The following is a 15,890-nucleotide window of genomic DNA, read 5'->3' on the forward strand; positions in this document are numbered from 1 at the left end:
CTACTGCTGCAGGCAGTTCATCCTCAGTAGAGCCAGGTCTGGCTGAAGGCTTGCTGGGACTCTTCTAAATACTGGCTGGTCTTCAAACTTGCCTGGAGTCTGTTAAGGGGCTCATCGTCAGTGTCAGTGCAGACAGTAACAAACCTACAGCAGGACACAACTCCACTGCCATCAGGAAAACTGAAGCAGATTTCTAGAATGAAGATGATTGAAAGATTTTCAGGGCTTAAGCTAACGATGGCCTCCCCCATACACAAACCTTCTAGGCCAGATGCTGGCTGTGAAAGTTGCATTAGCTAGCCTGGGTAAGATGAGAGATAAGCTTCAGATAACAGAAATTCTTATGCCTCCACTAAAGGTTTACACTGCTGCCTGGGTAACTGAACACCTCACACAGAGCTACCAATTTCAGCAATGCAACAATCTTAAAAAAAAATCTCAGTAACGAAGCTGCTGCAAATCAAGACAACTCACAGGTCACCTCAATGTGACTTCAATACCCTACACTAATGAAATCACTTTGCAGAGTGGGAGTAACCCTTCCAGAGTAGGGTAGAAAATGAGATGAGCTTTAACATCTTTTGTTTTCCTAATACAACCCCTCTCTGAAATTAGTTTGGTTTTAACTTTGTCTGAGACCAAGGACAAGTCTAGAATGAGCTTTCAAGGTCTCCTCCCTTTTTAACAGTTTGAGTACAAAGATACAGGTCAAAATCCTACAATGGTAGGAGCTGCTCTGTGTGTACTCCCTCTTGTTGACATCTCAGTTCATGGTTCCAAGGAAATGTACTACAAACTACTTATTAGGGGCCTATGGGACCAGTGGCAGGGTGACACTTAATTCTATGAACAGTATTCGAGTTTTGGGTTTATGTGTATGAAAATATCCTCCCTGTCCCTCACTCTAGAACTCTAACCTTATCTCAGAGCCTGCAGACTTCAGCTCTGACACTGTGGGATCCTGGCACGCAAACCATAGAGCACTGGCTCTACGACTTCCAGCTTGGTTTTGCAAGGTGACTGAGCCAAGGGTGCACAAGGTTCCCCCCCAAAGAGCTGTGGTGGCATCCCAGAAGAATGGAAGTGCCATCAGCCCACTTTTTACAGCAACTAGGAGAGCAGGACAAAATTTTCCAGACACATCCTAACCCTCTCTTCCACAATTCAGCAGCAATATTGGATCATCTGAAAAAAACAAGGGAAGAATAGACTTTCACCTGTATCCTTGTAGGTAAAATGCTTAGCAATGTTTGGAAGTAAACACTATTGAGAATTAGAGCAGTGACCCATCATCACCTGCAGTTTGCTGGCAGGACAACTGGCTTCACAGAACATCTGAATCTTGTAGTCTCTCTTTGCATTTTAGGGCTAAGATTACTAATTTAGGCAGTCTTGAAGATGGAAAGCATCTCCATCGTGTACATCACTTGAAGAAATAAGTAGAATACCACCTTCATATTTTACAGGCAGGTATTGGGTGGGAATTCAGCATCTTCCAGAGGCACTACAAAATAAGTCTCAAGTGGCAGTGGCAACTGAGGGCAAGATAACACCTTGGGAAAATAAAAAAACTGATACCAGCATATGCTGTTAGAAGATCCAAATAACTGAATTTTAAAGAGAGCAGTAGGTTTGACATAAATTTCTTACTCCAGTCCTCCAGTACCTTGCTATTCCTATTGATATATAACTGGCTAGTGACACAGAAGTCAGTTTTTGTGTAGAAGTCCAAGCCAGAAGTACCCCAGAAGAAAGTACTTGAGACAAGTGCTTATAGTAAAATGATAGGTTGGAACAGGAAAATAATCATGAAGATCAAACCTTAGATGCAGGCCCTCAAGGGACACTGGCTGTGGGATGCAACAGCAGCAGTTTCCAAGTCAACAGTTTTAGAAAAAGGTTATTTTCTTGGTCTCTCTTCAGGCTTCCCAGCCAACACCCATCTCTCTTCTACAAATCTAAGCACAAGAAAGATTTGCATGGCGAAACAGGGGTCTTTTCCTACCCCTGCTCTCCAGGGCTGCCATGGAAACTCTTGGCCAGGGAGAGAACTCAGCAGCAGCAGGATTTCAACTGCTGATAGGCTGGGGGGGCGGGGGGCTGTAGGAGCCAGCAGCACCTAGAATCAGTTCAGCTCCAGGGAGGGGAAGGAGGGTTATCCCCTAGACTCAGGCATCAGCAGATTCTACTCAGCCTGGCACTTCCAACGGCACAGAAGCGAACGGCCAAAGAAATCCCTCAGCACAGGTGGCAGGGGAGTACAGAAAGGCACCATGACACTTTAAGGTGTAGACAACAGTGGGTGGAGGAGACACAGGACAAGGAAGAGCAGAAAGAGGTTTTATTTGACAGTACCATCAACTGGGCTGAACTGTAGTAACAGTTACTGGCCTACAAAACCACCTGCATGTGACAGGCAGAGACACACCTGCAACTCCTCCCTTCTACTCAGCAGCTATTTGAAACACCTATCAAAATTTGACTTTATTTTGATCAGATCTCTGCCTCAGCAAATTACTGTTGGTTCAATCTGGCTTTCTGAAATATCTTGGAATCTAACCTATCTACAAGCAAAATGTAAAGAAAGGGCCACAGACTAAACCTGAAATACTGAAATGCTGCATCAGGGACTGGCCTGGTTAGACTGTTTAGTCTGTTATCCTGCTGGCGGTGGAAACAAATTAGAGATTTTAAAATCTTCCCACTCACAATAAACTAATGATGATGACACTTCTCTAATAATTAATTCTGTGGCTTCTGCTAGGCATACTCATTTCTGGATGCAGAATGGACATTTCCCTCCTTGCAGAGCCAAACATGCAGAGATTTGATTAAGGGGCAGAACAGGAAGCCAGATGATCTCAAACACTAACCATGAACTGAGATCAAACCTCTTGGGGAACACCTGCAACCTCTTGGACAAAACCCATTTGTTGCCCTTCTACAACTTGAACAGTTGCAAGTCCACTCAGTTCATCTGGGTTTTGTTGTGTGGCTTTTTTTCCAGGTGTAAGAGGGTTAATGCTGCTAAAGACAGGAGAAAGAGAACTCTCCCATGTATGACAGAGCCAGACGCCAGTGCAGTGCAGAACGCCAAGGAATGTGTATGTGCTCAGCTCCTCAGTATCCCACTGTGCAAAGCTTATAACCAGCTCAAATCAAGCTTTCACACAGCTTTTGAATTGGTAACAGGTTGGTCCAATGGACAAAATTGAAACCACTGAATGAGCTCTACAGAAACATGTAATGCAAGCTTCAGCACTATAGTGGGATGGAAATGGAGCAACCGAGCAAAGCACATCATGAAGTGGACACCATCAAACAGCGACATAAAGCTAAAGCTGCATATCATTGTCACATCAAGCTTCATCAAGGAAAGAAGCAAACCCCTTCCCTCACAGTCAGACTGCTTAGAATTTACTCAAGTCACAGTCTGAAGAAATTAATAGACACGGACAGTCTATTTTATTCGCTCAGGTGACCGACCTTTCTATACTTGCCAGCATTTTCTCCACTGCACTGGCAATCACTACTCCAAGGTGTGCTGGCACTGTCAGAATCCAGGAGAAGCTTCAATTACAATTGCCAGCCAAGCAGGCATGAACTGCAGCAAGCCCCATCCAGGCACACCAACAAGATCTCCAGCCCTAGTCTAGGCAAGGCCAGAGATAATGAGACACTCAGGGTGACACATAAGCCTGATCCAAAGTCATCCGAGGCCAGAAGGGACCTGTAATGGCAGTCCATAAGCTTCAAAGCCACATTACTCTCACAGAAATCCATGTGTATATTGAAATTGTGAGGTACATGCAGGGAAGGTCACTACTTTATCCATCTGAACGTTCTGTGTCCAGCCTCTTGAAACATCTTCTGACCTGCCCCTGACACAAAGGTTGTTGAGGGCTCGCCTGTAGAGGACATCTTGTCCTCATCTTCCTCTGTGATGTTATAAATCATTACAGAAGTGGCCAGACTTGCTGTCAACTCTCATCCTCTTAACATCCAACAGCCCTGTCCAAATTGCCTGATGGATAGAGCAGGATTGATTAACATGGGAGAAAGAGAGAAATTCCATTTCAGTTTGACTTTTGCTGTTTAAATATATGGTTTTCTTAAGATTCCTACAGAACTCCAAAGATATCTGGAGGATCAACTCATTCAGTCATAGGCACTCTCTCCAGCTGTACTTTTGGGGAACATCACATGAACCAGAGAAACATTTCCACCTCCAAAATTTGCTGCTCTATCACTTTTAACACCACTTGTTATCAGCTAAGTAAAGTAAGGCTAAAGTGCATAATTCCATGACATTTTTCTTCTTGAAACAGAAAGTTTTGAAACTGCTTGAGAAATTCTAAGGACTTCACAGGAATGCTGCAGGCATCAGTATGAAGAAAATCTATTTATGTTGGCAACAACTGAAAAAAAAAATTAAGCAAGTGAGACTATGAAATACAGAGAGAATCACCCACAGTGGCATGTCATTCCTCTGGCCCTCTCATATCTTCTGTGTTTCAGTCCCACTGACAGGGTTCAACAGAGAAAACAAGCAATGGCTCGACTTTGCCAAGCCCAGGAATGCAGCACAAAGGCTTGCTCCACACAGCAAGCTGTGTAGCCATGACAAGGAAGACCCTGAATATGACAGTACTGCAGTTCTATTTTCACTTGGGTGTAGTCCTTTACTCAAGAGAAGGCTGACTCCTAAAGCAAGTTCTCAAATATATCCCTTCTCCAGCTGCAAACCTCTTAAATCCAATTCAGAATCCCACACGGAAGCAAATACTTGCACTTCCAACCTTTCTGAGAACTGTCTAAGCATTACTGATCTAAATGACAGATCTGTGTCTCCAGGTATCAAGCTACAAGACTTTGAGTTGTCTTCAACAGTGTTCAGGGAGCATCAAGAGGAACACAGAACAGAGATGCAACTGCTCAAAAGATGCAGAGAAATGGGCTACACTGCTCAGCAGCAAACTGGACTAAGACATATTTGTCTCTGATGCCGGCACAAATGCTGGGCTAGAGATCACTTCCCTGCTTTATTAACACTGGCTTGGCACATGCTACTTTACTTAACCCTAGTCTCCTTTACTAAACACTAACTTATGAAATAAGTCCACGTGGGGCAGAGCATTGGTCAGAACAGCCCACACACCTGGGGAGCCTCTGCGCTACTCCACCACAGGCTTCCAAGACAACCCTGAGCCTGTTATCCTACCTCAGTTTACCACATCCTTCTCAAGCGGCTGTGCAGGATGCAGCCTTTCCCTTCCTCGCCAGTATCTTTAGACATATAATATTAAAAATACCTTAAGCAGAGCCCACACAGGCCTGTAACACGCACAATTACATTTCATTTACTCAGACCCAGTATCTCTCCGAAGCATTTCTGCAGGATGTGTCTAACGACCAACCCACCTCTTCGCACAAACTCACAGTTCTGACCCAACTTTCATTAAAAATGCTGCCAGAAATAAACGAAGCAGAGCACGGCACGTGCACAAAGGGGCCAAGCACAAGGGCTGAACCCACCCAAAGCACACGATGCTTTCGGGATCACAGCAGCCTCAAGCGTTAGCAAAGCCCCGCGCCGCTCGCTGAGCGCAGCGCGGCCGCATCTCCCTCCCCTTGCCGAGGCGTTTGTGCCAGCGGGGACCTCGCCGGGACCCCCCGCTCTGACACGGCCCCGCACCGCCGCTCCCGCACGGCCGGTGCTCGGCGGCCCCAGGGCGGGGGGCCGAGGGGCGGCCCCGCGCCAGGCCCCGACAGCCCCCGCACCCCCGGTCCCGCCGGACCGCCCTCCCCTGCCCTTCCCGAACCGCTGGGAGAGCCGGCACCGCGCTCCTCCCGGCCGGAGCCGCGGACGGGTCGGCCCCGCCCCGAACCGCGCTCCCCGCGGTCACCCGGCGGCGGCGGCACCGCACACAAAGCCCCCCCGGCCGCGCTTATCCCCGCGGCCACCCCCGCGGTGCGGGCGGTACCTGCGGGGCGGGGGCCGGGCGGACGCGCTCCCTTCTCCCTCTTGCGTCTCCCCCCCTCAGTGCCGGCGGCGGCGGCGCCCGCTCCGCTCCATGGCCGCGCGCGCGCCCCGCTGACCACGGGAAGAATGGGGGACCCAGCGCGCACGCGCCGCCCGCGCCCGCCCCGCCCCGCCCCGCGCGCCGGCGCGGCGCCGCCCTGCGGCCGCTGGTACCGCGGTGAGGTCAGCGCGCGCCGTGCGCATGCGCGGGGCCGTTACCGCGCGCCCGGTCGCCATGGCGACCCCGCCCGCCGGGAGCCGGGCCGGGGAGCGCGGATACGCGCGTTCCCGGGAATGTCGCACGTGTTCCTGGGAATGCCGCGCTTGTTCCCGGGAGTACCACGGCCCCGTCCCCGCTGACCGGTATCCAGCCACTGCCGCGCCCCCAGCTGCTGCTCCGACCGGGAACAGGCCGAAACGCTTCGAGAGGAATCCCCCACGCTGCGCGGAGAGCGTGAGGGCTCAGTGCTGCCGTGTGGCTGTGACTGCGCACTGCCCTCCTTTGGGGAGTCCCCAGGGAGGAACAGTTCCACAGAATCACTGACAGCGTCAGGCTGGCACGGAGCACAGCGGGGACACCTGGTATAAATAATAATGAATACAGTTATGTGAATAAAATGCTCCAGCGTTGTGCCATGACAGCTCTGGAGTGAGGGAAACTCCACACTGTCTCTGAACAAGATGTTCCAGTGCGTGGTCACTGCACAGTAAAGAAGTTCTTCCTCATGTTCAGGTGGAAATTCCTGTGCATCGGTTTCTGCCCGTTGCCTCTTCTGTTGCTGGGCACCATCGAGCATTTCTCTGGATCCATTCTCTTGACATCCCCCTTTAGGTATTTATATACATGGATGAGGTACTGTCATCTCAAGGCTGAGCAGCCCCAATTCTCAGCCTTTTCTCATACCAGAGATGCTCGTCTCTTAATCATCTTTGTTACCCTCCACTAGACCCACTCCATGTCACTGTTTTGTGTAGCCTTACTTAAAAGGCTGCATTTAAAAGCAACTAATTCCTTCTTCTTCTTGGAACGTTTTGCAGTACTCCCACTCTATAGCTGAAGTGAGAATGGGAGGTAAATGCCCTGTGCAGAAGCTCTTTACCAAGATGCATTTGGCCATCTTGTTCCCTGGGCTCGTGACTGCTTTTCTCCTTGGCTGTGGGGAATGAACCTCCATGTCCCCTCAAACCACCACTGTCCTTGTCCTCTGCGCTGTGGAAGGCAGCTGACCTCCATAACACTGCAGTTCCCAAAGAGCACTGAGTCTGACCCATCAAAACATGGGAGAGCTGTATGTGGAACAAATGACTGATTTTCATCCATAACTTTGCAAAATAATAATGCCCTTCTCCTTGGCTCACAGCTCTGGCAACGCAATGACTTTTGGCAAGCCCCCTCCAAATAACCGTAGATTTTCTAGTTTGTACTTTTTTGCCATCAGGTTGCAGAGGAATACCTAACTGCTGCTTTGGGTGAAGCCAATGGGCACAGGCTGAATGTAGTCTGGAACAGGCTGCACAGATGTCAAGAGAAAGCTGAGGATATTAGTGCTTAAAAGGATGCCAGCTCTGAGTAAACTGAAAGTAGGTGATTACAAACCAGCTTTAGAAATTACCATGGTTCTCACCCCCAGGCAGTAGCTAATCTCCTGAGAGCCCTAACTGGCTAAGAACTACCCAAAGTAGAGACACAACAGATCTGCTTCAGCACAGCCCATGCACTGAGTGTTTTCCCTCCCTGGTTGGGCAGTTCTGCAAACAGGACTCCTGTTTTTTTGCCCTTCTCCTGTTTTGCAGTCTCCCAATAGCAGCTGAGGACAGAAATCATGGGTACATTAATAAAGGACCAATCACTCCACTTCATCTGTATCTGCTAGAAATATAGGCAAAGTTCTCTCAGAGAACTCTCTGTTCCCAAAATACCTTCACAAAATATCTTGCTCATTTTCAGCTAGGAAATGAGATAAAAACTGAATAGTAGTAAGGTGAATTATGATAAGTAATATTTTGTTTAGTTTTAGTAAGAAATCAATAATCACATATTTATTATTTATTGTGTATCACACATTTGCTGTGAATTTATTCTCTTCAATATTACAGTAAAGAGGCATTTACTTTGGAAATCTACCAAAACTGCCTTCTGATATATTTATATGTTTGCCCTTTTTTCACAGATTCTTACTTTGGTGATTCTACATTCACTGTTCTGCAGCCTAAAGCTTTGTAAAGAAATGCTGAGAAATGCAGCTGGCATAGGTTAAAGTATTTTTTTCTCCCCTCCTAGGTAAAACTTGCACAGAAAAGATGACTTTTATTCTCTCTTTTGCTGCAGGACTTCAGGGGACAATAACTGCACAGAACTTAGAAGCTTCCTCATTATGCAACTAAAAGATTGTGTACATGGTCTTTACGTGTTTTCTTCGCATTTTTATTTTAGAACAGGTAAAGTCTGCATAGAATTTGTCACATAATCAGCTCTAATGTTTGGATTTTTTTTCCTGTTATTACATGACTGTTTCCTTGCTCCCTGCAGAGACTTTTAGAACAGTTTATTCTTATATTCAGGACAAGCAAATTGTTCCATGAGCAGCAGCAGTAACGATGCCTGGTTTCTCACAGGTCTGTGTTCTTTGTCCCTCCAATCCGCCCTGCTCTCAGCAGCCCTACCTTCCTTTGTGTGTCCTGCGCCACTCCCCTCCAAGGGGGCATGGGCGGCACGGTGGGGTCAGTCCAGGGCTGTATGCCCGTGCAGATGGAAGGGCAGCCTTCCATCACAAGGGATCACACCACCCCTGAGCTCCCTCCTGCCTTCCCCTGAGGCCAGCAATGATTATTTCTCTCCTCCGTTTCTCATGAAATTTGAGATTGTTTCCTCCCCGCTACACAGTGAGAAAGAAAAAGGAGGGGGTTAGCTTGACAGTTGAATTGAAACAGACAGACAGACTGGTCACATAAGCCTCGTTTTCATTAGGAAGAGAAGTCCGAAATACATCAAAACCTGCAGGTTTTCTTGCAACTTTTTGAGTAGGAGGTAAAAGCATTGTTCTGATTCTTGCTCTTCAGGTTTCTTAACATTAATCTCAGTATTCTTTCATTCAGCTCTCGACTCCACAGCACAGCCCCTCAGCTTTCCCAGGACTATCACTCTGCATTAGTTCTGGCACATCTGTGACAGACCTGCACATCCATCGCCTGCGGCAGCTCCCAGTGGAAACCCCCCATGAAGGCATGGCAGGATACCCCGAGGGCAACCAGATCTAAGCTTCTGGATGGAATCCAGTCTACAGGGATAACTCAGCTTCTCCAAAATTATGGTTAGGTTACAACTGTACTATTGCTAAAGAGTCCTCAGAGACTCATCCTGGGGTACAGGGAGGACTCTCTAAATTAAGGAAGTTGAAGTAACCACTGGAGGAGCTACTACCATTGCATGAGACTGCTTGACCAGGCCTTCACTACAGTGGCTCAGCAGCAGGCATTTGGTGGTACCCATATCCATAGCATACCTTTAAGAAAGGTATTTTTTAGTATGCTCTCATCCTGAAAGATCTCCATTTACTTACCTGTCTCCAAAACAAAGAGACCATGCAGCTGAAAAGTCTCCAGAGAGGATACTGTTCCCAGTGAAGCTGCACATATGTCTCTGATCAGTCCACCTGCTAAGTACACTGTTCCCTGCTTGTTGAGAAAGGTCTGGTTTGACACAGGGAGCTCTGTGCTTATACACATGCAAAACAAAGCACAGCCCATCTTCAAGGTGAAAAAAAGAGATGAACTTATGGACATCTGCAGCAAGGACACAGAAAGCACTAAGTAAGGGCAAAGCAAAGTCAGAAAGCTTTTTAAAACAAAGAATCGTAAGGATAGTCTAGCTTTCAATTACCAACACTGCTCTTTCAAACAAAAACACATCAATAAAACTAGTGGGAAGAAGATGGATGGACTGGCTCTATTTCAGCAGAAATACTGACTATACCTGAATGACCTGCTCTTCCCCTTTCCTTCAGGGCCCTTTTGCACAACATCTGCTCAGGAATCTGAGAGCCTGGTGCTTCAAGGAGAAATGTTTTTATTTATGAATGATGGTATGATGATGTAGCTGCCTATAACTGAAGAGAACAGCAGTGTCAAAGCCTGGCTGTCCCTGGGTTGCTTTCCTAGAGTTGAGCACACTCTATACAGTCTTAGCCTTAGCACACTTCCTTTATGTGCTGTCCCAACTTGACTGCTTTTTCGGCTAAGGGGGAGAACAGCCTCCCTTGACTCGATGTAGCAATGGATCTCTCCCTTTGCCATCTCTTGGCACTGACATTTCCTGCACACATCACCTGCACAGCCTTGTGCCATCCTGAGGAGAAGGCTAGACTGCTGCTGGCACAAATACCATGGGCCAACATGAGGTGAAGTCCAAGTACCCAACTTCTGAGTGCTGCTGATCCCAGTCTGGCACAGGTCCCCTGTGTGCCTCACCCCTTCTACTTACCTGGGAAATGGAATAGGCTCCTTGTCCATACTGCATGAGAACAACACTTGAGACAGGGAAAGTACAAGTACTTCACATCAACATAAAATTTAATAATTCCTTGTCCTTTCCTTTGCACATGACAGTTGTCACAGCCCCAGATTTGAGCACTTTCAGCTCACACAATGTGCTCCCGCACTGCTATCTTTAATTGGCACTTTCCTGCCAAGCCTCAGCGTTTTGCATCGGATTTTTTCTACGTGAGAGCTGCCACGAACAAAGCACCCCACTGACCCACTTAACTCCCACGTGAAGGCACATGAAGCTTCGCTTCAGTCACCAAACAGAAAAGAAAACACAAGAGCAGAAGGTTTTGATTAAAGGGAAATGAGCAAATGGCTTCAAGGCCCATCGTGTGCACACGGGCACATCTGCATGTGCTCACTCCTTGCAGACATTTGGCCACCCAAGGAGAAACATCCTGTACAAAGCAGGTATTCCTCAGGCAGTGTGAATTGGGTTGGATTTGAGATTTCCCACTGGCAGGAAGGTCCTGTGAGCCATGCGACATCCCCACAGACTTCTTCCCTTGACCTGGAGTGACTGCCTCCAGGAAGGCTGGGAATGGTTCATTCTCCCTGATCAAGGAAGGTACCAATTAGTGTTAATTGTGGAGTTCTTTGTTTTGTGACCAGAGCCTGAACTGAACCCCCCAAAATTGAACACAGGCTATTGGCAACAGTTGTCCATGCCTTCTGAGCTGTGGTAGATTTAATGCAGTAGCCTGGAAGATCAACTCTGGTCTTACCAAGGCATGGGCGCCAGGTCTTATATTTGCATCAGAGACTGTGTTTTTCCTGGGTGCCCTCAGGCCTCTGGGAAGAGACATTTACAGATCAGACTTACAAGAGTCCTATTTTGTCTTGCACTTAAATTTACATTAAATAACATTTCATCCCCATTTCCGCTTTCCTCATTGTTTCCCGTTTACACTGCTTCCAATAGATTTACCTCTTCCTGTGCTTGTTCTCTGTAGTCATCTGCTGATCTTTTTTCCACAATCCAAACACAATTATGCTCATATATCCTTTTTTTTATACTTGCACATTGCACATGCACATACCTTACCAGCATGGGTTCTTTCGGTATCTGAAAAACATTCCCTTCTATCCTCACTCAAATACTAAGCCAACTGGAAAGTGACACATCAAGGTTAGGAATGCAGTCTGCTCTTGACAAGGAAAAAATGCTGAGCTTTGCAATAGAGGTTAAGTGGATTAAGATCCTTTTTAAAGATTAGGTCATCCTTCACCAAATGCAGATTTCTACTGAAATTAATGGAAGCTCTTACAGAATGCAATGGGAGGGCTGACATTGAATGGCAACACAGCAAACATACACTGGCAGCCCACCCAAACCCGAGTGTCCAAATCACCAACTCCAAATGAGTCTTAGCAACCAACTGGTTGATTCTGTACTGTATATTAACAGGCAGGATTTAATTTTGTAAAATTATGAGCTGATGGGGGAAAAAAGGTGAGGTAGTACTCAGGATAAAAACTTAGGCTGTGATTCATTTGATGGGGCTGCATTGACATTACATCAACAGACACATCTGCCTTAGGAGAATCCATACTGCCTCTGAAACTAGTCCTTTGCACTTGCATAGCTCCTGACAGACCAGTCACAAAGCTCCAGCAGTTCCAAACCTGGAATTTGTTTTTAAGGATACAGCTCAATAGAACACACTTTAAGCATTGCCCTGTTAATAAACCACAAACAGCCTGTCTTTTTTGGGATAGCTGGAGGAAAACTTCATAGATTTGTCTTACATTTCCTCTGCCATCACTTCTAGGCACATGAACCCAGCCCTCATCTAACAGGCAGACCTGCAAATGTAGCCCGCACCTGAAAATCACACCAGAGCCCTTCCAGCTCTCACAACAAGAGAAATAAAAATACTGTAGGTGACAAAGCAGTGCTGCTGCTGTTGCTGCTGCACAGCTGGTACAGACCCTGCTCACTCCCCACTGCACAGATGCCTTGTGTGAGAAACAGTACCTGAACAAGTACAGCAGAGAGGCAAGGCCTGCCTTCACCCTCAAAATGCTGCAACGCTCTCAGCCTTACAAAGCCACCCTGACAGAAGTAACTCTACTTCTCTGCTTATTTAAAAAAAAAAAAAGCAATACACAAGCAAACTTGGAGTTTGTGCAAGCCCTTGTGGGAAACTGGCAGCAATGTCTCACTGCAGAGCAAGCAGCCTGATTTCCACGTCTGCACCTGTTCACCAAGTCTCCTCTCAATCAGCACTGGAAAAACACACAGAAAAGAACAGGGCTTTCCAAAATCACTATTATAAAAATGAGATTTGTTTCTTTCTTTCCTGTTCTTTAAAATAACAAGTTTCAAATCCAGGCCAAGCCCCAGTCTCCACGTGATCTATCAAATGGAGAGACAGGGAAAGGAACTGACCCCACTGTCTGTGGCTCACTGCAGACCCCACTGTCTCAAAGTCCTGCAGAGTTAGTCCTCACAGTTCTGCCTCTCTTCAACAACACTTTTGAGGACTACCATAAACCAGCATTTTCTTCCCTGATTAGAGCTACGACTTGTGTAGGAGCTTCTCTGTAGTTTCTCCTTTCCCAGCACAGGAGAATCACATGCTTACTGGCCACAGACATGCAGGTGTGTATCTACTCCAAGCCTCCCAGGACAGCCAAGATCACTGTTCCTGCCATATGTTTAATTAATGCTGAGTGTCAGAAGTGATGAGAGGCCTTGCTGCACCCTGCATGGAAGAAAGTGTTTCACTTTAGGAATTCTCACTCACACAGTTAACCATTTCTTCAGCTTGCTCTGACAGCTGCTGCCCTTGGGCAGGGAGGGATGTGCCTGCACTATCAGTGCCAGCAGCAGCCTGACACACAGAATGGCCTCCCCACTGTTCCAGCAGCACCCTGGGGTGGTCCCCAGCATACCTCTGTCTAAGAAGTGCAGATTATTGCTGCCTAGAGTTAGACATTTCAAGAATATGGAGGTTAGATGGAAAACTCAGGAAAAAAGAATGTGTTTGAACAGCATCTTGGACAATGATGAAGTCTGGTCCAAGAGGATTTGTGGATATTCCTGGAAAACACACAATGGAGATCACATTCACTGTACTCTGCTACCTGCTGAGCCAGCTTTCCCTGCCCAGGGCAGGGATGTGCACAGCACCTCACACAGCACAGCCCACTCCAGCTAGCTACATCACTGCAGTGAGAGCCAAACTCCCCAGCACTCTGAAGGGAAAGCTGGGAGAGGGGAATTTGCTGGAGCTCCCCTCTGCCTCACTGGTTAGTTGGAGGGGAGAGCATGTCACCCCTCAGAGCCATGCCTCCCTTGCACCATGAGCCACTTGCAGACAGGTTTTAGCCTTGCTCCCCACGGCTGCAGCCATTTCCAAAGCCAGGTATGCAAGCAAACAGGCTTGGTACTGGCAAGAGCAAGTGTCACTTGCCCAGCCTGCTCTCCTCCTTCACTTGGCTCATGAGCAAGCACCAGCACTTGGACTGTGATGACAGTTCACTTCTCATGCCCTGTGCAGCCTGGGCATCCCACAGCACATCCAACAGGCAAAACAAGTAGGAAAACATAAAACTGCATCTTTAATTTTGAGCAGTCTAACCCTGCCACATTGACAAGTACCTTTGTCTTGAGAGGTGAGCATTGGCTTCATCATTCCTTTCTCCCCTCTATCTTGCAGCCAATTCTGCTTTTCTCCCCCACCCTCCCAACCCCCTGTTCTTCCTTTACTTTAGTATTTCATGTGCCAGGAAATGGTGAACACTCTTAAACCCCACTCCCTCCTGCAAAACAGAGAAATTGTAATAAATTAGTGTAAATTAACAGGCTTGGTTAGCACTTAAGTTTCTCAAGCTTGAAAATAGTAATACATACATGAGTGTTCAGCAAAACAGCTCCACAAAATCATTCATAACTGAAAGGCAGAGCATTTGCAAGTCATGCCTTGAAACCTTATCCCAAACAGTCCGAGCATCCCAGTAAAAAAAACTTGGAGCCTGTCCTAAAATCAGTGGCCAGAAGGTTTGTGTTTGTCCAAGATGAACAAACAAATTACTGGAGAAATGAGAAATAAAAATCACTGCAGGGACTGGGGCATAACTCATGACACAGCACATCTGTCCACTTGCTATGGAAACTATGTTTGGCAAGTATCAGGTGTCTGAATTTCTGCTTACGTACATCTCCCTGGACAGCAGTATATTAATAACACAGGCAGCCTAAAAACAGAAACTATCACCAAGAAAAGCTGCCCTTCTGCCGAGAGTTCCTTGCTGTAGCCTGGGTATTGTTGTGCTTTCCTCAAACACAAAATTTTCCTTCCTTACTTTTCAGAGCTGCCATCTAAGCTGATCTCAATTGAAGGAAGATGAACAAACAAAAGGAAGGGAAAGGAAAATTATAGCAGGAAGCAACCCTTATTGTAAGCAGTTTTCTTGAACATCTTCCCATCAAGTCTCACACTGCTTTGTGACTCTGGAGAGGCAGCAGCAGCCAGGATTTTAGCTTAAAGGCACAAACCTTTCCAAGAGACCTCCAGAAGCCAAAGTCCTTCATGCAGGGGACATGCAGGAGCTCATGTAGCTAGACAGGATGGCCCTGGCACTGCAAGCAGCATGAGAAGCCACTGAGTCAAACAAGGAAGAAAGCAGCAAGTGGACACAGGCAGGGGCAGAACACTGGGCACAGAGAGGAGCACAGCAATGTAAGCAGAATGGGAAGGGAGCAACTCCCGGTTCAACATGCAGGCCAAGGCATTGGAATAGGAAGCACAGGAATGGAGATACTCAGGCTTTGGGGAAGGTGGAACTGCACCAGATAAAGTTACTCTGGATAAATTAAGTTTTCTAAAGAGCAGCTTTAACTCTGCAGCCTAGGATGAAGCATTTGTGGCAGCACCACAGAAATAGGCTTTTTTGGATAAGTATCAGGTTTCTCATGTAGTCTCAAGCCGTGTTAGCGACGCGAGTCACACCAGCGCAGCCACTCACTCCTCACTGCCTGGGGAGAGGGTTTTCCTTAGGAACGGACGTCGTTTCCCTTGTGCTGCGGCATGGCCACACAGCTGAGTCGTGCTGCCCCCCGGTGTCAGGAGGTTCAGCTCCCAGCAGGAGAAACGCAGCCACATTGCTAGCTCATCCTGACACAACAGCCCAACACAAAGTCAGCAACATGGACTTCAAAAGAAAACTGTCTATTCTGGGCAGATCCATTTTGCTTCTTTTCTGCTGCTCTTTGCTGTATGACATCAAAGTAGAAGTTTTCCAAGAGCTGCACATCAGATACGAACAGATAAGCAATTTCTGCCAACCATTGTGGTCATGTGTATCTCAAACCTCAGCT

At 47.2% G+C, this 15,890-nt stretch overlaps 1 protein-coding gene and 1 long non-coding RNA gene across 43 annotated transcripts in view; one reads left to right on the forward strand and one right to left on the reverse strand.

The window, feature by feature from the left end:
* CLASP1 (cytoplasmic linker associated protein 1) overlaps positions 1 to 6,774 on the reverse strand; it is a 167,814-nt gene extending 161,040 nt beyond the window's left edge. For 18 of the 41 annotated variants that reach the window (XM_086897405.1, XM_086897402.1, XM_086897401.1 and 15 more), the window contains exon 1: positions 5,985 to 6,153. The gene's annotated coding sequence lies outside the window, so the exon portion shown is untranslated. Of the gene's footprint in view, positions 1 to 5,984; positions 6,160 to 6,383 lie in introns of those variants that run through there. The other 23 variants (XM_086897383.1, XM_086897379.1, XM_086897377.1 and 20 more) reach the window with 10 other exon arrangements.
* Positions 6,209 to 11,442, forward strand: LOC111932233 (uncharacterized). 2 transcript variants are annotated; one of them, XR_002866015.2, is made up of 4 exons: positions 6,225 to 6,604; positions 8,352 to 8,461; positions 8,553 to 8,638; positions 9,119 to 11,442. It is a non-coding gene; the product is annotated as an uncharacterized LOC111932233 (long non-coding RNA). The 2 variants fall into 2 exon arrangements; XR_015289177.1 differs by lacking the exon at positions 8,553 to 8,638 and having other exon boundaries at positions 6,209 to 6,604.
* The last annotated feature ends 4,448 nt before the right edge of the window (positions 11,443 to 15,890 follow it).

Source organism: Cyanistes caeruleus, chromosome 7 (assembly GCF_971803275.1).
Source record: "Cyanistes caeruleus chromosome 7, bCyaCae1.hap1.1, whole genome shotgun sequence".
NCBI lineage: Eukaryota > Metazoa > Chordata > Aves > Passeriformes > Paridae > Cyanistes > Cyanistes caeruleus.